Below are 23,226 nucleotides of genomic sequence, written 5' to 3' on the forward strand. Positions count from 1 at the left end.
TCTAGGACAGAAGAGTGGTAAGGGCTTGTCAGTCAGAGTTGAATGATTTGCCTAGGGTCATACAGTAGGAATTGTCTACGGTCAAATTTGAACTCAAGTCCTCCCCATTCCAGGCCTGGTTCTCAATCCACTGTGTTACCTAGCTGCCCTTGGATTTCATCAATCTTTAGGTCTCTGTACTTCAGTTTCCTCATCTATAAACTGAAGAGTTCAGATTAAATAAGGTCCCTTCTAACAGGAAAAACTCATCATTCTAGTGTCAACAACTTAAATCCTACTTGGATCCTTCTTTATTGAAGGAATGCTAGGCATACTAGCAGAACTCAAGCACTGGAAGACTATCATCCTGGGAAAATGTTGCAGGAATAAATGGGTTTTAAACTATTGTGGCCTGGGGAACTGCATCCCCCAGCATGCTGCAGGGGTCCTGCCCCCCTACTTTCTGGCATAGGATTGGTTTTGAGTGGTCCAATCCCATGCTGGGAGAAGGTCCACGCCCCCCCCCCCCCCCCACTTCCTGGTGTGGGATTGGTCTATAAAAGGGCCAATAATGTGCCAAGGAAGGACCTTTGAATCTAATTGGATTAGGGGTTTAGTGGGGGTTAGTCAGTTTCCCCCACCACATTATTTTAAAACCCACAGGTGAAAGGACAGTTGGGTTAAATTTGTAGAGGCCCATCAACCACTAGTGATGGGATCTTCTATGGCCATACTAACTCAAGTAGTCCATCTACTAAGTTGGTGAAGGGGAGACCTATGCTGACAAAAATCAATGACCTTTAGAAGGACTTGAAATTTTAAAATATCATTATCAGCATGATAATTAGATCTTTATTGATTTGGAGGTAGTCTGGTGAATAGAATACTGATTTCATAATCAGGATGACCTAGGTTCAAATCTCACTTGACATATTTATCATCTGTGTGACCCTGGCAAAGTCTCTTAATCTCAGCATCGGTCTCCTTATATAAAAAATCAAAGGGTTGGACTCAATGTCCTTTAAAATCCTTTCTAGCTCTATATTTGTGATCCCTTGATCTTACAATATGCAAGGAACTATGCAAGGTGATGCTGATAGAAGTTAAAAGGCATCTTTGTATCAGTATTATAATAAGTGATATTTATATCATGCTGACAATTATTTAGAGAATTGTAGTTTGGAATGTGCTTTTCTCATAATAAACCAGTGAGGTAGTCAGGATGGGAACTTTTTTTTTTTATCTTCTGGCTTAGAATCAATACCATGTATTGATTCCAAGGCAGAAGAGTGGTAAGGCTAGGCAATGGGGGTCAAGTGGCTTGCCCAGGGTCACACAGCTGGGAAGTGTCTGAGGCCAGATTTGAACCTAGGACCTCCCATCTCTAGGCCTGGCTCTCAATCCACTGAGCCACCCAGCTGCTCCCAAGATGGGGATAATTAAATTCATCCACAGGACTGGAAAATTGGGAGGATTAGTGACTTGTTCATAACTAAACAAAAGGCAAGTCTCTGAGGTAGGATTGCCACTGAAGCCCCCCAACTCCAAATTCAGCTCTACCCACCATATCACATTGCCAATAAACCAAAAAAAATTTAAATTGTGGCATGACCTCTACAAAGTTGCTTCAACAATGTAGAAGAAAAGAACACTAAAAGGATGTCAAACTCTGAGTAACTGGAAAGCCAGCGAAGGTGCTGGAGAACAGCTAATGAAACACACTTCTTCCATCAAATCAGAAAGGTGGGGGGCTCCTAGGACAGACTATTATACGCCCTGTCAGATACAGTCCCTGTGTCTGTGGTGCATTACTCTTTGTCGTAAGAGAAAGTTCAGTTTGGAGAAGAAGGGTGGAGTTTGGTTCCCCTGCCATCCCCGGAAATAACTGTGATGTAAAGTCAAAATATTTCAATAAAACGTATTTTTAAAATTCCTACATGACACATCCGAGGCGATGCAATCGTGACGTAATTGTCCGAGAGCATGGGATATTTTATTTCTGCCCCCATCAAAAGTACTACCGTGCATTTAAAAAACACACTGTTGTGCTTAAAAACATGTTGTTAAAATATACACAAAAAGAAAGATGACTTTGTTTATTTCATCTGGCATACCAGTCTAAGCATTCATTGGCTTTAGAGCCTGGGTTTGAGTCGTAATTTTGCCACTTGACTAGCTGTGCGATCCTGGACAAGCTCTTTAACATCCTAGAGCCCTTTCCTCTGTTTTCTTATGGAAGGACTTCTATCCTCGCAGGGCCCTCTCACAGGGTTGTGGTAAAGAAAGCACCGTGTAGGAGAGAAAAGGCTCCAGAAATAGGGGCATCGCTCTTAAAAATCTCCTCGTGTTGCTTTGCTTTCACCAGCCACGACCGTGCTGAACAGGACAGAGTACGAGAGCTCCCAGACGAAACATCATCGCTGCTCCTTTCCCTTTAAACCTTGGCAAGACAGTCAGTGAAGAAGCAAGGGCTGAGCCCTGTACTGATAAAGATGACAGCCTTCACGACCGTCCATCACCTTCGGTGGCAATTTTCTCTCTTTATCCAGCCACTTATTCTCAGCTATTCTCCTTTTGCGCCTAACATGGCGTGTCAACGGGATGTCAGCTTGTCCTGCTGGCCATCAGATAGAACAGTCCGTACCTCGTTAGACAAGAATGTTCTGCCCTGTTGTACACCCATTAAACTTCTAAGCACAGAACAGCATTACGGCTTCCAGCCCTGGGAGAAGATAAACCACTGACTTCATTGCCATTTGTTTCAAAATTGACTCATGTTACAGCCATGAAAACATTCCACTGTTTTGGCCCAACTGGCTTTCTTCAGGGATATGGGTGTGCTTTAATGCCAAACCATTGGGTCAGTTCTCAGGACTGAGAAGGAAGACACTCCAGCCAGCAGAATTCCCAACAGCTGGTTCCACATCTTCTAGGCTGAGGACATTCACCGCCTCAGACATCGATACTACACACGTACCAACGGAGCCAAGAAGAAACCATCTGGGGCAAAAGGAAGGACAAACAAGACCTTCGATCTGCTTGGTGTTTATACCCATCGCCTCATTGAAGTCATAATGGCACCGTAAATTGTGATGCATTGAGAAATAAATGGGCAATAAAGTGGTGTGTCAGTGTGTGGAGGAAAAGGCCTTGGGAGCCAAAATTAAGAGTTTGGGGCTGTAACTCTTCTTTTAAATCTCATAGCTCTGGATCATGTTTATATAACATGGTCTCTAGAACAATCATGTGAGATAAAATTGTCAAATTAATATTATCTCCATTTTATAGAGGAAGAAACTGGCACCAAACACTGTTCTTTCTAGTATCCTGCAGTGTCATTCTACCTGCCTCTTTCTCACTATGTACAAAATTAATTAGCATAATTCAACCAAAAAGCTTACTTACCAATAGCTGGCCCTTTCCATGTAAGCCATTGTTGGAGGTGCATTCCATCATGGAGAAGCACACGGTTGGCCCCTAGATTTCTCAGGATTTCCAGGTTGGAGATCATGTAGTTTGAAATCTTTTGGTTCCAAAGGTCAGTGGTGAGTTCTCATTTCTACCTCTCTCATCTCTTTTACTCTGCCATTTTTTTCATAGCTCAGCCAGTATAAGTAGTTCTTGAAACTATTAATTGATCAAGCAACATTTATTAAGCATCTGCTATGCTAAACACTGAGGATACAAAATGAAGCAAAAGATAGTTTCTGCCCTCAAGGAACTTACAATCAGATGGGGGGAAACAACATGCAACCAAATCTATACAAAGCAAACTATATTCAAGATAAATAGGAAATGGTTGGTTGGTCATTGTCCTTCCTACTTGAAGAAGACCAAAATGACATCAGCATTGACCCATGCATAAGCTGGACTTAAGTGAGGCAGAGTTGCACAAAGTCATTGCGTAGCTCTCTCTTGCAGAGTCATTAAAGTCTAGTGGCAAGACAAAAATCAAGACAATTTGAGACCTGGGATGCACTGAATGACCTTGGTTTCTTCCGTGTCTAACCAAGCTCTAAGGAATCCATGGCACCTGCTTTCCCCACCTTCATGGCCATTGGAACAAATTATTCTCTTCCACCATTTCCACCAGGGGAAGTAGAGGTTTGAGATCTGCCAGTTGCCCTCAACCTGGTCTAACCTACCAAGGTGTTTCCCAGGGTATGGCTCTGGCACATGTTAAAGCTTCTTGGAGCCCCAGATGAGAGCTGGATGGGAGATGGACACCAAAGGAAAACAGCCCTGAAAAGGATGAGCAAGCCCTCATTCATGCCAGAAGTCTCGTCTCCTCTGAATACTGTAAACCACAAATAGGGGCAGGTAGGTAATATATAATGGATAGAGCATCAAGCCTGGAGTAGGAAGATCTGAGGTCAAATCCAGCCTCAGAGACTTAATCTTTATCTCAGTTTCTTCATCTATAGAAAGAGATGCAGAAGGAAATGGCAAACCCAGTCCAGTATCTTTGACAAGAAAACACCAAAAGGGATCAAAAAGAGTCGGATACAACTGAACAACAAAAACGAGGCCAGAGAAAGGAGAAGGTTGGTCTTAGTTGATCTCTAAATAAGAGATAACTAACAGAGGGAAAGTACTGGAATTAAGAGGGCTTAGAGAAGGAAGGCTTCCTGTAAGAGGGTGAGTTTTGAGTTGGTACTTAAGGAATCCAGTAATCAGAGCAGAGGAGGAGAAGCAGTGCAGGCCTGGGGGACAGCCAGAAAAGATGCCCAGTCGGTACTAGAATAAAACTCTAGAATTCTCAGTCTTTGCTAACTCTGTGACTAGGCCTTGGAATTCACTTTCTATCACCTCTCTCTCTCTCTCTCTCTCTCTCTCTCTCTCTCTCTCTCTCTCTCTCTCTCTCTCTCTCTCTCTCTGTCTCTCTTTTCTTTCTTTTTTTTTATCACTTAACCAGATTTCTAACTTGAAATACCTTTAGTAGGATATTTCATTTTAATAATTTTAATACCTAGTCTGGCCCAAGGAAGGGGTCACATTACTCTCTGATTTGGTCTGGAAATCTTAAAAGTAGAAGATAAATATTTACTGTTTTCCTAGCCAAGGTGTAGCTAGTCAGTATCCACCAATTAGAAGTATGACACAAGGAGGCAACTAGGTGGCTCAGTGGATTGAGAGTCAGGATTGGAGATAAGAGGTCCTGGGTTCAAATCTGGCCTCAGATATTTCCTAGCTGAGTGACCCTGGTCAAGTAATAAACCCCGTTGCCCAACCCTGACTGCTTTTCTGCCTTGGAACCAATACATAGAATTGATTCTACAATAGTTAGGGTTTAAGAAAAAAAAGTACACCCCCACTTCTACAAAAGTTTTTAGCTAGCTTCCCCTTAACTATCATTCCATTCCTTCTCGGTGGCTTGTGTGAGCAGTCTGTCCTGTGTCACAAGGTCATGGCGTCAGCTTTCTGAGGTCTTTTCCTTCTTAGCCATGGACCTCGCTTGCTACTCTTTCTCCGGCTTTTGTAAAGAATTTCTTTTCCGTACGTGCCTCATAAAATCTGGACTGTAAGTCATGGCGCACTAGAAGTAAGCAGATTTCTTCTCACATGTCCTCCAGTAGCTAATGCGACTTAGAGTGTGCTTCTCCTCTCTCCCCATGAAATCTGTGGAAGCTTGAAGAATTCAGCTTATGCCAAGATAGCACTCCCAGCTGTTGGGCTCCGGGGACTTCTGGTGGTAGGGCTATCTGAAAGACACTGACTTCCGTGGCCATGAAATCCTGCGTTATCACGGTCAGATCATTCTAGACGGTGGCTAAGAAATCTGACAATGCTGACTTTCCAGTTCTTCTGCCTGAGCCCACTATCTGCTTATCGGATCTTGGGATCTGGAATTTGTTGGGAGCCTGGAGACGATGCGCAGGAAGTCTTTCATCTTCTCCTTCTAGCCATTTGAGGCTTTCACTCTAATGGTGCCTTCCTTCCATTCTGCAACTTATCTGTTCCTATTTCTTCCATGTCGCTTTCCCCACTCCAATAGAGGCTCCTTGGGGGCAAAGGGTAGCCTCGAAGATAGAGTTTCTGTCATCTAGCGTTTTCTTGGTATCCCCAGCTCTGCTGGGGCAGATAATATGTACTTATTGTTTGTTAATTAATTGATCTAGTCCAGTCGTCTCATTTTACAGAGAAGGAAACCGAAGCCCCAGAGGGGAGCTCAGTGCCACGCACATGGCAATTTAGTAGTCATTTGCAGAATCAGAATTCAAACTCAGATCTTCTGATTTGCAATCTAGTGTCATTCCTCTTCCACTCAACGAATTGTCTTTTGGGCGCTTGGCCATTAGTTCATAAAATCCCATTTGTTTCTCCTCTGTAGTGGTAATTGTTGAGTTGACAAAGTGTGTGTGTGTGTGTGTGTGTGTGTGTGTGTGTGTGTGTGTGTGTACCTGATGGCTCTCTCAGACAGTCAAAAAACATTTGGTAAACACCTACTATGTGCCAAGCACTGTACTCATCACTGAGAATAAAAGGAAAAACGTAAAAGGCATGCAAATAACGATGTGCCAAGAATTATGTCCTGGATAAATTGGAAATAACAGAGGTAAGACACATCTAGCTCTCTATTTCCCTGCTCTTTACGACAATATATTTAGCTGGAGGACGGGGTAAAAGAAACCAGTAGATCTCAGCACTTCTGGACGGCATGGGGTGTGACTCAGTTGCCTGCCCTCAACTAAATTCTATGTTCTTGAGGGAAGAGACCATTTTTCCTGCCTTGTTTGGGTCCTCCAAAATAAACAGTAGCACGCATACAGAAGGCACCCAATAAATACCGATAGAGCAGCGTAGTTTACTGGATTTGGTGTCAAAGGACCTAGGTTTAAATGCTGTCTCTGACCTTGACTATTTATATGACCTCGGCAAGTCGTTTCTTCTTTCTCTACCTCAGTTTCCTCAGCTGTAAAATGAAGAACATGGATCAGATGACTTCCAAAATCCCTTTCAGCTGTGGGTCCTCCAGTTTCACTTGAGCAAATACCAACCTACTTCTTAAGCTTCCAGTACAAGAAGAAATTTTCCACGTCTATTCCCCTCCTGGGGAAATCCTTGGAGAGGTTCCTGATAAATATCAAAGGTCTTTTTAGAATGTCCCATTTCTGCTTTCGGCCAAAGGACAGTCGTGTAAGCTTAAACCACACGGTTCTCAATTCTCTACCTCATCCACATTGGGGCATCTTTCCAAATAGGATCTTCTTGATTTAACTTGCTTCTTTCTCAGAAAATAACTGACGTCATTAAGAAGGCAACGTTCTGTGGAGAAGCTGCAAGAAGGGCTAGAATAGTAGGACAGGAAATGGTGTGTGATGAAGCAGAGTTCAAGCTCGGGGTTTCTCATGAAACAACTGAAAGGTTCCTAAGCCACTAGAGAACTCTGTTAGCCTTAGTTTCTTCATCTCTAAAATGGGGTCTCACAGAAGTCTTCTCAGAGTCAATGAGATAATATCCTAAAATTGTTATAAATTCTTGGGAGAAAAATAATAGCATCAACTCAAGATAATATTATATATGATAGCCCTATAAACTCTATACTTCAATACCTTACTTTGTACACTACTGACTTATTTTTGGTTAATAATTATATGAACATTAATTAAGAAGCAAGATTTCCTAGTTGGGTGGCCCTGAGTAAGTCACAGCCTAGCCCTTACTACTCATCTGCCTTGGAACCAACCAATATATGTATTGATTCTAAGATAAAAGGTAAGTGTTGTGTTTTGTTTTGTTTTTGTAAAAAGGGACAGGGTAGTGTGATGGAAAGAACCACTGATTTTACCATCAGAAGACCTGGGTTCAAATCTTGGTTCTAATACTTACTAGCTATGGGCCCCCAAGTAAGATATTTCAACTTTTTGAGATTCAGACTTGTTTGTTTGTTTTTAACTATAAAATTGATGTAGCTAACATTTAAATATTATCCTATGTAATTTTATTATCTTGTCTGATCTTCACAACAACCCCATGAAGTAGATTATATTTATTATTAGATTATCATACTATTATGACACCATTTTACAGAGGAGGAAACTGAGGCTGAAAAGTTACGTTACCCAGGGTCACTTAACTAGTAAGTATCTTAGTAGAGAAACTGCCTCTCTAAAGACACTGGCACAACCTACATATATCACAGGGACCCTGTGAAAAAAAATCAATGCTATATGAATGAGAACTATTATATATATTCTATATGTGTGTGTATAATTCATAAATTTGCTGCCTATGCATCTGTATCTAATTATTTAAATGTTTATATGTCTTTCCTGTGTATCTATTTTTAGGCACATGTGACAGTGACCACCATGTCCCCTACTACCTGAAGAAGACCAGGTATGGTCACATTTCCCTTCTACCCTCGGGTATTCTAGTACCCTCACAAGAAGTTTGGGGAATATCTCATCTCTCTTCCATTAGCTCAAGCCCCCACACCAATTGTATGCTTGTAATTTTAGAGGAATCTTGCATCCCAGTTCCATTTGAGCACTAAACAGTCAGATGAATTTTTATATGAGAATATTTACTTAAATGATACATCAAAGGGGCAGCTGGGTGGCTCAGTGGATTGAGAGCCAGGTCTAGGGATGGGAGATCCTGGGTTCAAATATGGCCTCAGACACTTCCCAGCTGTGTGACCCTGGGAAAGTCACTTGACCCCCATTGCCTAGCCCTTGCTCTCTTCTGCCTTAGAACCAATACATAGAATTGAGACAAAAGGTAAGGGTTTAAAAAAATAAGATCCCAGAATAATGGAAAAGATTATGGATGGTATTTTTTATTTCTATACTTATCTCAGTTGGATCTGTGACCTCACCAATATGAATGGATATTCATTCCATACATCTATCTATTCCATACAGACAATCTAAAGATGTAGATTATGACCCATCCATGCCTGTCCGTCTCATTCACCTTTCATTCATGTCCCCACATGAGTTTGCTAGATAGGATCCTCTGCATATATGTGAATTTTTATACACAAAAGGAAAGAAAGGCAGCCAAGAAAAAATCAATAACTATTGATTCATAAATCTGCTTTCACAACTCTCTGAAGTCTTTAGGAAAAATGTTCTGAGCATGCATCCTGGGGGTAAAGATGAGAATAAAGCAGAGAAGCCTCTAAAGATATTTTTATAAAATAGATCATACTTTCACAGTCATATAAGTGAATAAAATGTTAAAAAATTTCCCCAAAAGGCTACATTTTCCCCATTAAGTTAATATTTTCTTTTATTATCAATGAACTCTCTTCCTTGGGTGTATTATAAACCATACAAGACCTCTTGAGATGTGTTGTTTTTAGTCATTTCAATCATGTCTATTTCTTTATGACTCCATTTGGGGTTTTGTTGACAAAGACCTTTGCCATTTCCTTCTCCAACTCATTTTACAGATGAGGAAACGGAGGCAGACAGAAATAAGTGACTTGTCCAGGTTCATTTCACACAACCAGTAAGTGTCTGAGGTCAGGTTTCTCCCCAGGAGTTCTATTCACTGCACCAACTTGACATATGCATCCACAAAAATAGCTCTTTAGCTCAATACCAAACAAGACCCCAAATAAACAATTGTATGCCTGCCAAAGGTATTCACTCCCATAACAGAATACAATCCGTGCAAAATGTTGATAGAGGATTCCCTAAAAATGATGTTGTGGCTCTGATGCTCTTTCTGTGCCAGCAAGACACATACTATGTGCCTAATACATTTTGATGGAGGGGGCAGCAGGGTGGCTCCGTGGATTGAGAAACAGGCCTAGAGATGGGAGGTCCTGGGTTCAAATCTGCCCTCAGACACTTCCCAGCTGTGTGACCCTGGGCAAGTCACTTGACCCCCATTGCCTAGCCCTTACCGATTTTCTGCCTGACAACCAATACCCAGTATTGATTCCAAGATGGGAGGTGAGGGTTATATAGTAAAAAAAAAACTTGATTGATTGATTGTATAATATTGGACTTAGATAAGATCTCCTTCATGAGATCTTTGGCCGCTCAAGAGATGACCTAGCAATCCACACGGGAAAAACTAAATGGATGAAGAATACAATTGCCCAGACTGTGAAATGAAGTGCTGTGGATATTTCCTTGAGTCAAGCCAGGAAGTACCCCAGGAGGGATGTCTGGGAACAGAAATGGAGGCGAGCCAGGCGTGGAATAAGCGTCCAGGCTAAGAGCATCCTGAGCGCTGCCCTGGTATCCGCGGCAGTCGTGCAATCGCTGGCAGCGGTCTCCAGCACGCATTCAGCCTGTGTTTACACTGTACACACTCATCCTCCTCATAGCTCCCCAAGAGCGCGCATTCTTTCACTGTCTGCATCCCTGCATCGCGTAGAGCTGAATCAGTGCCCGCGGAGCGAGTCATTGACAGCGCCTTTGTGGGAGGACCTAGAAAAGACTCCCAGAGGATGACAAAGAAGTCTTAGGCCAGTTGCAGTCTGCATCCTTGGAGGGAGGACTCCCCTCAGATCCATCACAGGACAGGAACATTCCACGAGGTAAAGAATGTTTCAAGTGGGCTGCCCGAGACCCGTTTCTGATCCCCTAAGCTGTCGGCAAACCATTTCCTTTGGCCGCGCCTCATTTGCCTTTTTTCCGCAGTTATTTTATTCATCCTTTTTGGTGGTTTCTCCAAGTTCACTAGGAGTATTTTTTTTTCTGTTGTGGGGCACTCGCAGTGTTCTAGAATTCTAGAATCCAGCAGTTGAAAGAGACTTCCAAAGTCCTCCAGTTCAACCTCCCAAACCCTGGAAGAATCCTTCTACAGTATTCCTGGCAGGAGGCCCTCTCTAGTGAGAGCCAGAGTGATGCGCAGGACAAAGAATTTCTGATTATTGTGCTCCCAGCAGCATAGGCAGCTTTCATGTTTTATTTTTATTTAACCCCTGACCTTCCGTCTTGGAATCAATACTGTGTATTGGCTCCAAGGCAGAAGAGGGGTAAGGGCTACGCAATGGGGGTCAAGTGACTTGTCCAGGGTCACACAGCTGGGAAGTGTCTGAGGCCAGATTTGAACCCAGGACCTCCCGTTCTCTAGGCCTGGCTCTCAATCCACTGAGCCACCCAGTTGACCCCATGTTTAAATTTTTTAAACTCTACTTCCATACTTAGGAATCTGATTTAGCTTGCAGTCCATCATGCCTCCCATATCTCTCTCTTCCCCTCTGCTGTGGAGCTGATAGTACCCCATCTTTGTATTTGTGCAAATTGGTTCTCTCTTAAAGAAGGACTCTAGATCTGTTGCCCGTGGCTACTAAACTTGGCCCTCCTTATACATGTCCACTCCTCTAATATTTCAGACCCATATGGAACTTTCATCTGGTTGGCCAAGGCTCAGGCTACTTCATCTAATTTGATGTCATTCACAGCTTTCATGTTTGCACTATCTCTTTATGCAGGAAAAAAGGATCAGGCATAAATACCCTCATTTCCTCTTAAATTATCTTTTCTACTTTTCTCATCCCAGTCTATTCGGTCCTTTTACTTCAATGCCAGGCACAAAACCAACACAAATCTTAAAAAAAAAAATAACAATACTATACTGGAGGCATGAGATACAGCCTTTTCCACTTCAATGGCTGGCACCAAAACCCTCTCCTCCATCACCATGTTGCTTGGCAACCTGGAAAATATTGTTCTGATTAAACAAAAACTGTCAGGAGTAAATTCACAATGAAATAACTCCTGAAAAACATTCTTTTATTGTGCATTCCATGGTTTAGACATGAGCAGCAGACACCTTGGGGACAGTTCATGCCTAAGAAAACAAACACAAATGCATGGTCATGTTGGATCAGAAGTGCCCTGGACAGACAATGGGATACAGCGGAAAGAGCGTTGGGTCTGAAGTCAGCAAAACTGGACAGGACGCCCTCCCGTGACACTTTTTGCCCCTTATATGGCTTTGGGCAAGTCCCTTGCACTCTTGGAACTTTATCTTCCTCATCTAAAAATGAAGGAATTAGATTAGGTTTTTAAAATACATCTTAAATCAGCTTTTTGCAACCTAGCTCCAAGAGGGCTATACCTAGCAAGTCTGACATATATACTCCAAGGAGACTGTAGCACAAATCACAATTCTGGTGCAAGTCCTCATGGCCTCATGCCCGGACAACCGCAATTGTCTTTTGTTTGGTCTCTTTGCCTCAAGTTTCTCCCTCTTCAGTTCATCCTCCCTCCCTCAAGTTTGTTTGTTTTGTTAAACCGTTACCTTGCAATTTAGAATCTGTTCTGTCTATTGGTTCCAAGGAAAAAGAGTGGTAAGAGCTAGGCAGTGGGAGTTAAGTGACTTGCCCAGGGTCACACAAAAAAATCTTCAGAGACTCCCTATTATCTCTTGGATCAAATATAAAATTCTCTCTCATTCTCTCTCTCTCTCTCTCTCTCTCTCTCTCTCTCTCTCTCTCTCTCTCTCTCTCTCTCTCTCTCTCTCTCTCTCTCTCTCTCTCTCTCTTTCTCTCTCTCTCTCTCTCTCTCTCTTTCTCTCTCTCTCTCTTTCTCTCTCTCTCTTTCTCTCTCTCTCTCTCTCTCTCTCTCTCTCTCTCTATATATATATATATATATATATATATATAAAGATATATATATTAAAGTCCTTTCATAGTCTGTCCCCTTCCTACTTTTCCAGTTTTCTTACACTTTACCCCCTTCCAAATATTCTACGATCCAGTGACACTGACCTCCTTTCCATTCCCCCCAGAAGATACTCCATCTCCCAACTCCATGTTTTGTTTTGGCTTTTTACTTTTAAGAACCTGACCTTCTGTCTTGGAATCAGTACGTACCAGTTTCAAGGCAGAAGAATGGTAAGAGCTAGGCATTTGGGGTCAAGTGAATTGCCCAGAGTCACACAACTAGGAAGTATCTGAGGCCAGCTTTGAACCCAGGATCTCCCATCTTCAGGCCTGGCTCTATCCTCTGAGCCACCTACCTACATCTCCATGTATTTTTATTAACTTGTCCCCCTTGCCTGAAATGATCTTCCTCCTTGTCTCTGCCTTCTGGCTTCCTTTGAGTCTCAGCTAATGTTTCAATTTCTTTAAGAAGTTTTTGTGGGTCTCTCTTAATACCAATTCTGTCCCTCTGGTATTACCTCCAGTTTTTTCTCTATATTTTGTACATTTGTTTGCATGTTGTCCCCGTACCGCCCCCCCCCCCCATTTGACTTTGAGCTCCTGGAGGGCAGGGACTATTTTTTACCTTTCTTTATATTCCCAGCACTTGTTACAGTATGTGGTACATAATAGGTACTTAATAAAGGATTAATGATTTGATGTTGCTCTTCTAAAAAAGATTTTTTTGAGTTTCAAGCTGTTTTCCTTCCTCCCAAGCCCACGTTAAAGAAGGCAAACATTTGACACAAATATATATATGAAACTATCCAATACCTCATGCCGTGTATCAGTTCTTTCCCTGGAGATAGATAGCATCTTCCTCCATAGGTCCTTAGTAGTTAATTTAAATAGCTTAGTCATTCAAATTTACTTTTCAAACAAAATTGTTGTTACTGTATATAATATTCTTAGTTCTACCCATTTCACTGTTCATAGTCCTGTAGTTATTTCCAAGTTGTTGTTTTTTTAATTTCCAAGTTGTAATTTTTTTTAATTAGCCTGATCATCATTTCTTATGGTGCAGTAGTATTCCATCACAATTATATACCACAATTTGTTTAACCATTCTCCATTCAATGGGTGTCACCTAAATTTTTGGTTCTCTGCCACCACAAAGAGTGGTACTATACATATTTTAGAAATATAGGTTCTTTTCCTTTATCCTTGATCCCCTTGGAAAACACATCTAGTGCAGATATTGCTGGATCAAAAGATATACACAATTTTATAACTGTTTGGGCATAATTCCAAAATGTTTTCCAAAATGGTTGGATCAGTTCACAGTTCCACCAACAGTGTATTAGTGTCCCCATTTTTCTATATCCCCTCCAACATTTGTCCTTTTCTCCAACTATCATTTTAGTCAGTCTGATCTTTGTGAGATGGCATCTCAATGTTGTTTTAATTGGCATTTCTCTAATAAATAATAATTTAGAGTATTTTTATATAACTATATATAGCTTTGATTTCTTCCTCCAAAAATTGCCTGTTCAAATCTTTTGACCATTTATCAATTAGGGAATGACTCATTCTTGTGAATTTGACAAAGCTCTCTATAGATTTGAGATATGAGGTCTTTATCCCTCTATACTTTATCATTTGGTTTTCTTATCAACTGCTATGGGTTCAATTATTATCTCTATTCGGATGATCACCAGAACTAGATATCCATCCCTAATCTCTTTCATGTATTATAGTCATTCATCGTTAGTCTCTTTTTGGATATCTTAAACTGGATACCACCCATAGGTATCTCAAATTTAACATGCCCAAAGCAGAATTCATGTATTTCTCCAAACTCTTTCACCCCAACTTTCCTATGATAATTGAAAATACCACCAACTTCTCAGGTACTCAGTTTTGAAACCTCAATGCCATCCTTAACTCCTGATTCTCACTCACACCACATTTCCAATCTGCTGCCAAATCCTGATATTTCTACTTTCACAATATCTCTCTTCTATGTCTCCTTTACCTCATTCATTCAGCTACCATCCTAGTCCACACCTAGACCAGACCTTCATCAAGACTGGACTATTGCAATAACTTTTCAACTGGTCTTTCTTCCTCAAGTTTCTCCCCACTCCAATCTGTGTTTGACTCAGTCCATAATCTAGTACAGAGAAAGCATTTAACAAATGCCCATTGATTAGGACTGAAAGTGAGGGTTGCACTGAGAGAAAAGGGAAGGGAAAAAAAATAGAATAAGGGTAAATCATATAACATAAAGAGGTGTGAAAATTATTATAGAGAGTGGAGGATAAGAGTGATGAAGGGCAATGCTTAAACTTTACTCTCATCATAACTGGCTCAGAGAGTAAAAAACAAGTATACTCAGTGGGGTATAAAATTCTATCTTACTCTACACCGTGAGGTATAGAATTCTATCTTACCCCACAGAGAAGTAAAAGGGAAATAAGAGAAGGGAAGAAGGAGTTAATTGTAAGGAGGGGAAAGTGAGAGTGTGACAAAAAGCAAAATTGATGAGGAGGATCAAAGAGAAAGGGAATGGAGCAGGATCTAAAGGTGATAACATGATAAAGGGCAATACACAGTTAGTAATCATAACACTGAATGTGAATGGGATAAACTCACCCATAAAATAGAAGAGGATAGCAGAGTGGATTAAAAAAGAGAATCCTACTATATGTTGTCTACAAGAAATATATTTGTGGCAGAGTGACTCACAGATTAAAGGTAAAAGGCAGAAGCAGAATTTATTATGCATCATCTAAAGTAAAAAGAGCAGGGGTAGCAATCATGTTACCAGACAAAGCTAAAGTAGAAATTTATCTGATTAAAAGAGATAAGGAAGGAAATGACATCTTGCTAAAAGGTACTATAAACAATTAAGTGATATCATTAATAAACATTTATACACTAAATGGGATAGCATCTAGATTTCTAAAGGAGAAATTAAAGGAGCTCAAGGAGGAAATAGAGAGTAAGACCATACTAGTGGGGGATCTCAACCTTCCACTTTCATAACTAGATAAATCGAACCAAAAGATAAATAAGAAAGAAGGGAAGTGAATGAAATGTTACAAATGACCGATGATTGATTTATTGAATTAAGGTGGTAGCCAAAAAGAAGAAGAATGGATGTTCCATGAGGAAGATTTTGTGGATGTTGACAAGACTTGACAGTAGCCTGGATGAGGGCATGAGAGAATAGAGAATCAAAGATTACTAGATAACTCCTAGGTTGTTACTCTGTGGTCTGAGTGACTAAAAGAATGGTGGTGCCCCCAAAAGAAAGTATTTGAAGGAGACTTAGTTAATATTGAATTATATTATTTATTATTAATATTTCTATGGGAAATCATTCATTTTTCCCAAGCCCTTTGACCTTCCAAGGTCAGACTGAAATAGCCCAGGTCTCAAGACTGGGCTGGGCTTCAATAACAACCTGATTTTCAATTTCTTAACATGCCAGAGATGGGTGGATTGGCCACATTTCTTTAATTGGTGAACTTTCACACATTTGAAAGCAGGGTGGGTCTGGCATTTCCCTTATTTGGGTAAAGACCTAATTCCCCATGATGAAGTAATAAGGGAAGAGTTAAAATCTTTAAGTCCACCTCCTCTTTTGAAATATCCAATGGGGACTGCCAGGGGAAGTCTAAGGGACAAACTGTCAGGTCAATCAGAAAAAGGACACATTATTCAAGGGAGTGTCAGTGCTTACATAGCATCTTTTGCATGAGAGGCAATCACAAGGACCCATTCTTTGTTAACAGACCATATGCCCTGTTAATAAACAATGTAACTTCTCAGGGAAATGGCCTTATATCATTTATTGGTTGAAAATTCAGAGTACTGTACTATTAGCCTATAAAAAGTAATAGTAAATTCCTAGTCTTTGTGCCTATTTGAAACTTTATTTCCAGATTTTCCAGACAAATATAGTTTCATAAAAAGAAGGCATACTTTGGTTTTACAAAATAAATTTCAGATCTGTCCCACCTACATAACCAGTCCGTTTTGTCAAATCTGTTTTCTCGTTTATAATATGGAAAGATTGAACTACACCATCACTGGGGCCCATTCAAACTAATAGATTTTAAGATCTTTTTAATGTCTTTTAACAAATCATGTGATTTAATTTTTGGTCAGAAAATGTAGTCTTTCTAGATAAAATCATAATCTAATTATAACAAAAGTAGAATACCTAAGAACTCAAAGGAAGATAATGGAAAGTGTTAGGTCCCTTAAATGATGGAAGCAACATTGTACAGTGGAAAATGTACTGGAGTTATAAGAAGATATAAGAGGATTTGGACTGAATTTCAGTCAGTTCCAATACTTGCTACTTGTGTGTCTGGTTAAGTTAATTCCGTTTTCTGGTCCTCAATTTCCTTTTGTGAAAAATGAGGAGATGTGACTAGTTGACTTCTAAATTCCTTTCTGACTTTAATTTTATGAAGGGGAATGGCAGTGACTATTCATCTTAGAAAATGGGCAGCTAAGATAACAACAACACTGTCATAACAAAGCATATTTCTCAAAACATCCCTTTTCAGTAATTAGTAAAGGATTATTCAGCACCTAGTTGGCACAGTGGATAGACTGGTAGGTCTTGAATCAGGAAGATCTGTGTTCAACTCTAGCCTCAGAAACTTGCTATCTAAGTGACCCTGGGCAAATCACTTAACCTGTTTACCTCAGTTTCCTCATCTGTAAAATGAGAAGGAAATGGCAAATCACTCCAGTATCTTTACCAAGAAAATCCTCAATGACATGACTGAAAAATAACTGAACGAAAAAATTCCAGGATTATTATTCCCATTTTATAAATGAGAAAGTTGGTCCTTAGAGAAGTAGATTGACCAGGACTTTTTACTCCAAGTTAATTTTTCTCTCTAACCACATCATCTCACTTTTGAGGTATGAGCAGGAAAAAAAAAAAAGTATAAGAGCTAGCGAAGGCCAAAAGTTGCTTCTAAAGTGAGCTGGTAAAGTGAGAAGAAAATCCTCCCTCTGAGCCACACATAAGAAATCAATTGGTAGATCAAAATCTGTCTCCTGAAGAGCCATAGACAAATGCGTGGATAACTGTTTGGAATCACCCTTCTCTGTCTCAATCTCTCCATCTTTAATAAAAGAGTAATAATAATACTTCCCTTATACCTTATGATAATTATTTTTATTTTCTTCTTCATTCAAAGGATTTTATTGATGGAGGGAACTCTTCAGTGAGGAAGCTTTCTCTACCGCTGCAGAGCAAGAGCCTGTTTTGCAACTTATAAATAGACTTAGAGAATTGCAACTTGCTTATGTCACTCTATGTATCCTAAATAAAAGTATAGATGTGGACAGAATTTGGAAGGAAAAGAATTATAAAAATTTGACAGCATTGCTATAACCTGAGACCAGACTTTCTTCTCATTTGTGGAGAGGTACATTGCTTTAGAGTCTTCTTGTCTCTCTTCCAGCTCTTGAGTCTCTTTGGGCTTTGCAATCCCTTTGGGTACTTCTGGTTCCCAGCTTCAAGAGAGAAGATGGAAGAAGCCAACACCACTTTAGATTTCTAAAGAGAGAATAAGACTGGGAAGAAGCTGACTTGATTGGAGATGGCAGTCCCCATCATGTCCCTATCTCTTGCTTGCTACAGTAGAGACTTTGGGGAATTTCCCCTTGGGTGAAATCTGGGACTTTCTTGGTTGACCTGAATTATCTCACTCCCACTGGGAGAGCTCCTTCACTCTGTATTGTTTGGCATACATTCTCCTATGTATACTTTCTCTGATTTCTCTTTTACTATCAACTTGGATAAATGGATTCTTCATTATTTCCTATGTGTGTTCATTGTGGATCTGTTATTTGGTGGAAAGGGAGTCAAGTCTTGGGCCCTCCCTTCCTCATTAACAAATAGCAATCAGAAATGTAGATTGAATCTGAAAAACACATTCTGTAGACTAAGGATATAAAAGGGAGCTGATACATCTTTTTTAACCTAGTACCTTATCTCAGAGGAGAGCAGAGTGGCCAAATATTTGGCTCCAGCATCTTACTTCCCCTCCTGACAGGAATTAAAGTCTCTTTTGTAGAAATATTGGAGGAGAAGAGGCTAGAGATGTCTACTCTGCCTCCCTTTGAGCCATTTGAAACCCCCATACTGCTACCTATGGGGGATAGCCTCATTATATTTTATCATCTCCTTTCTCTAATACATCTTCATCCTGTTGGCACCTTTTTCTTATTCTACAGAAATGTAGATTCTCCCAATTCTTAACATTTTTTTAAACTTTCCCTATTCCTTTTTTTTTTTAACCTTTACCCTTCTGCCTTAGAACAGAACAGTGACAAGGGCTAGGCTTTGGGGGTTAAGTGACTTACTAGGGTCATGCTGCTAGGAAGTATCTGAGGACAGATTTGAACTCAAGGTGTTCCTCATGCCAGGTCTGGCAGTCTATCCACTTTGTTATCTAGTTGCCCCAGTTCTTCCCTATTCTTAAAAAATGTGTTATTCCATTGGCCTTATTATGCTGTCAAGCTGTCATCTTATCTCTTTCCTCCTTTTCTAGAAACAGCATTAAATCACAGCAGGATGTAGAATTCAGAGCCAGGAATGTCTGGGTTCAAATCCATCCTCCCTATGTGACCACAGGCAAGTCACTCACCCTGCATGAGTCACATTTTCATCATTTATAAAATAAAAATAATAAAATTCATTATATTTACCCTTATAAGGATAGTCATAAAGCTGAAAAGAAAGGACACTTTTTTAGTTTTTTTCTAAATTTCAGGTAGTATTATCAGTGCCTAGAATCAATAGATAATTGCTCAATTCAACTGAATAAAATTTCCCTACCAAACTTCTATCAAATAGTCTATATTTGCTGCCTCTACTTCTTCACCACCCATTTACACCCCAACTCTTTCAGCCTAATTTCTATCTCCACCAACACCTAGTATCATGCCCTCTATGGAAGGTGTTCAGTAAGTGCTGATATAATTTAGACTGACTTGAATTACATGCTTCCAATACCAACTTCGTTTTCTACTAAGAAAAGTAAAGGTAGCTAGGTGGCACAGTTGGAGCCAGGAAGACTTGAGTTCAAATCTAGCCTCAAATAACCCTGGGCAAGTCACTTAGTCCTGTTTGCCTTGGTTTCCTCATCTGTCAAATGAGCTGGAGAAGGAAATGGCAACCACCCCAGTATCTTTGCCAAGAAAACCTAAAATGGGGGTTATGAAGAGTCTGGAAGACTGAAACATCTGAACCACAAGATAAGTCAGTCTGTTCCTGAGACTAAGAAATACTTATTGGGCTGGAAGGGATTAGACAGGAGGCTGGTCAAGGAATAATAATCTCAAACATTTATATAACGTTTATCTGGGCAAATCACTCGTAGACAGCTCCTCTTATTTGATCCCGAAACAAGAGATTTAGGCTTCTTCCGCCACACCCACTTTGGCTAAGGGTTGTGGCTTGGCTAAGATTAAATCCCCTCTGGGTTGTCTCAGAGAGGAAGATCCGCAAATCGTAAATGGTTGCTCTACCAGCCAAGCATCTAGCGACGAGTGGCAGAAAGAGGCTCAAACCCCAAGCTACTATCAGCAGAGCCAATACGCGCAGACAGAACCAACACGGGCCGGCTGTAAAAGGATTACGAAGCAACATTTGAAGCCCCTTTACATAACCCATGTTTAAAATAAACACGCATTTCACATTCTTGGCCCAAGTTCCCAGAGGTCCACTGACAAATAAAGCAGCGGGAAAGAATTAAAGGATGCAAGTTCCGGCCAATGGGGGGAACCAATGAAGGCAGTTTCCAAAAGGCTTCATCCCTTCGTCCCTGGGACTCACTAGGGAGGATCCCACCTTCTTGACCGCCCACCCCATTCCCCTCTCTCCGCAGCTTCTTAACTCGAGCTGTGAAAGATTTTACCTTTCCTGAGAAAGAACAGCTGGGGCTCCAAACACTCAGAGAAGCCTGCCTCCCTCTGAGCCCAATCAGCCAGGCTGGAATGACTCGTAAAGATCTGAAGAGCACCCCAGGTAGCTGTTCCAGAAAACTCGCCGATAAATGCGGAGAGAAGCTGACCCGGGAAATGTCACTCCCATCACATGGCTCTTGCTTCTTGAATCTAGGGTGATGAGGGATTGAGCTGGAAAAAAAGAGCAAGTTTACAAAGTAGGACAAAAACAAAAACAAAAACAAATAAATAACAGCTCTGCTCAGGATCACGATGGGTCTAGGGCGGCTGTCCACTCTGGAACAGGGTGCACTCAGGCTGAGCCCCACGAGTAGTTTAGGCAGGGGAGGCTGGGAATGGAGGATTTGAAAGCCAAAGCTTAAGACCTGAGCTCATTGCTCTGTATTTTTGCATTAAAAGAAAAGTGTGTAAGCTGCAACTTAATTTCTCTGGACCCGAGATTCCTGATCTGCAAAATGAAATGATTGGACTAGTTCCTCTCTAACAGTCCCTGGGTGTCTTTTTTGGGGAGATGAGGGAGGAGGGAGAAGAGGAACAAACATTCACTCGGGTTCTGCAAACCCAGAACATAGACATCTTTAGCTTAGCAAGACCAGCGACAACAGGCAGAGAGGGGAGGCAGTTGCCTTTCTCGGAACAGCAATGTCAGGATGACTGAGAGGGTGACGGAGAGCCGCACCCAGCGACAGATCCAATAAGCATTTCTCCTTCTCCAAGGGTCAGACAATCGATGCAATCCATGGGCTACGAAGAGCTGGCAACTAGCTGCCTCTTCAGCTCCATTACTCCACGCCCGAAATATTACTTTTGAGTGGAGCTGATTCGAAGTGCAAAAGGACACGGTGATATGTCTACGGACTCATTTTAAAAGAGGGACAGCGAGGCGCTGTAGTGGACAGAGCCCTGGGCCCAGGATCTGGAAGACCATTCCAGTATAGGTGCCAAGAAAACCCCAAATGGGATCAGAGTCATACACGGCTCAAAGGGGGTGAACAACAAAAGCATCAGAAAAGAACATTTGAAGGAGCCGTTCTTCAATTGCGTTGCCATGTGGTTATTATCCTCCAAGACATACAAGACTTTCTAATATCTGACGGTCCCTCCGCTGCACCCTGCAATTCCCATATCTCAGAATTTTTTTGTTCTGAGCTTTTAAACATCTCTCACAAACCTGCTACCCTCACTTTCTCTGCTGCCATGCTATCGTTACACACGCCTAATTTAGATAAAGAAAAGACTAAAATGAGCTCAAGGATGCAGAGTTATAATGGAAAGCACCTGGGTCTTGGAGTTAGAAGTTTTAAGTTCAACTACTACCTCTGGTCCTTACTACCTACAAGGCCATGGACAAATCACTTAACTTCCTTGGGTCCCATTTTCTTCATCCATCAAATAAGATTGAATTAGATGACCTCTGAAGTCCCTTCCAACTCTGGATCTATGATTCTTGCAGGGGTTTGTTCTTTCTTTTTTTTCTTTTATTTTTTATGTGCAGGGTAGCTAGGTGACCTAGTGGATATAGAGTGCCAGGCCTGAAGTCAAGAAGACTCATCTTCCTGAGTTAAAAATCTGGCTTCAGACAACTTACCAGCTGTGTGACTTTGGGCAAGTCACTTATTATTTGCTTCAGTTTCCTCATCTATAAAATAAGCTAGAGAAAGAAATGGCAAGTATCTTTGCCAAGAAAATCCCAAATGGGGTCACAAAGAATCAGAAATGACTGAAAACAACAGAAAAACAGTTTATTTTATTTTATTTTTCTCAGTTACATGTAGAAACAATTTTTAACATTAGTTTTTAAAAAAGTTTTAAGTTCCAAATTCTTTTCTTCAATCTCTCTCTCCTTCCCTCTCAAGAAGACAAGCAATTTAATACAGATTACCCATGTGCAGTCATGCAAAACAGATTTCCAAATTGGCTGCTGCAAAAGAAAACAGACCAAAAGAAACAAACAAACAAGAAAAATCAAGAAAATAAAAAAGGATGCTTTGATCTGCCTTCAGACTACATCAGTTCTTTCTCTGGAGGTGGATAGACTTTAGAACCATCTTTGGATCATTACATTGATAATAATAGCTATGTCATTCACAGTTGATCATTGTACAATGTTGCTGTTAATGTGTACAATGTTCTCCTAGTTGTTTACTCTACATCAACTCTTGTATGGTTTCCCAGGTTGTTCTAAAAGCATCCTGCTCAACCTTTCTAACGCAATAAATAGTATTCCATCACAATCATATTCTATAATCCAGTCATTCCCTTATTAATGGGCATCTGCTCAATTTCCTGTTTTTTGCTACCACAAAAAGAGATGCTTATCAATATTTTTGTACATATAGTTCTCATTTTTGTTTTTTATCTCTGTAGGATACAGACCTAGTAGTGGTATTGCTGGATCAAAGGTTATGCACAGTCTTATGATCCTTCAGTCTTAGCTCTAAGGTGCTCTCCAGAATAGTTGAAACAGTTCACAACTCTACCAACAGTGTCCCAGTTATTCCATATTCTCTCCAACATGTTTTTTTCCCTTTTCTCTCATATTAGCCATCTGATAGGTATGATATGGTACTACAGATTTGTTTTAATTTGCATTTCTCTAATCAATACTGATTTAAAACATTTTTTCATATGACTATAAATAGCTTTGATTTCTTTTTCTGAAAACTGCTTTTTCCTATCCTTTGTCC

The 23,226-nt window shown here is 40.6% G+C and overlaps 1 long non-coding RNA gene across 1 annotated transcript in view; it reads right to left on the bottom strand.

Annotated features, from left to right (window-relative positions):
- Positions 1–20,914, bottom strand: part of LOC103101853 (uncharacterized) — an 88,450-nt gene extending 67,536 nt beyond the window's left edge. The window contains exon 1 of the long non-coding RNA XR_008911406.1: positions 20,491–20,914. This is a non-coding gene — a long non-coding RNA (uncharacterized LOC103101853). The remainder of the gene's footprint in view (positions 1–20,490) is intronic.
- Positions 20,915–23,226: the final 2,312 nt, after the last annotated feature.

Source organism: Monodelphis domestica, chromosome 4, assembly GCF_027887165.1.
Source record: "Monodelphis domestica isolate mMonDom1 chromosome 4, mMonDom1.pri, whole genome shotgun sequence".
Lineage (NCBI taxonomy): Eukaryota > Metazoa > Chordata > Mammalia > Didelphimorphia > Didelphidae > Monodelphis > Monodelphis domestica.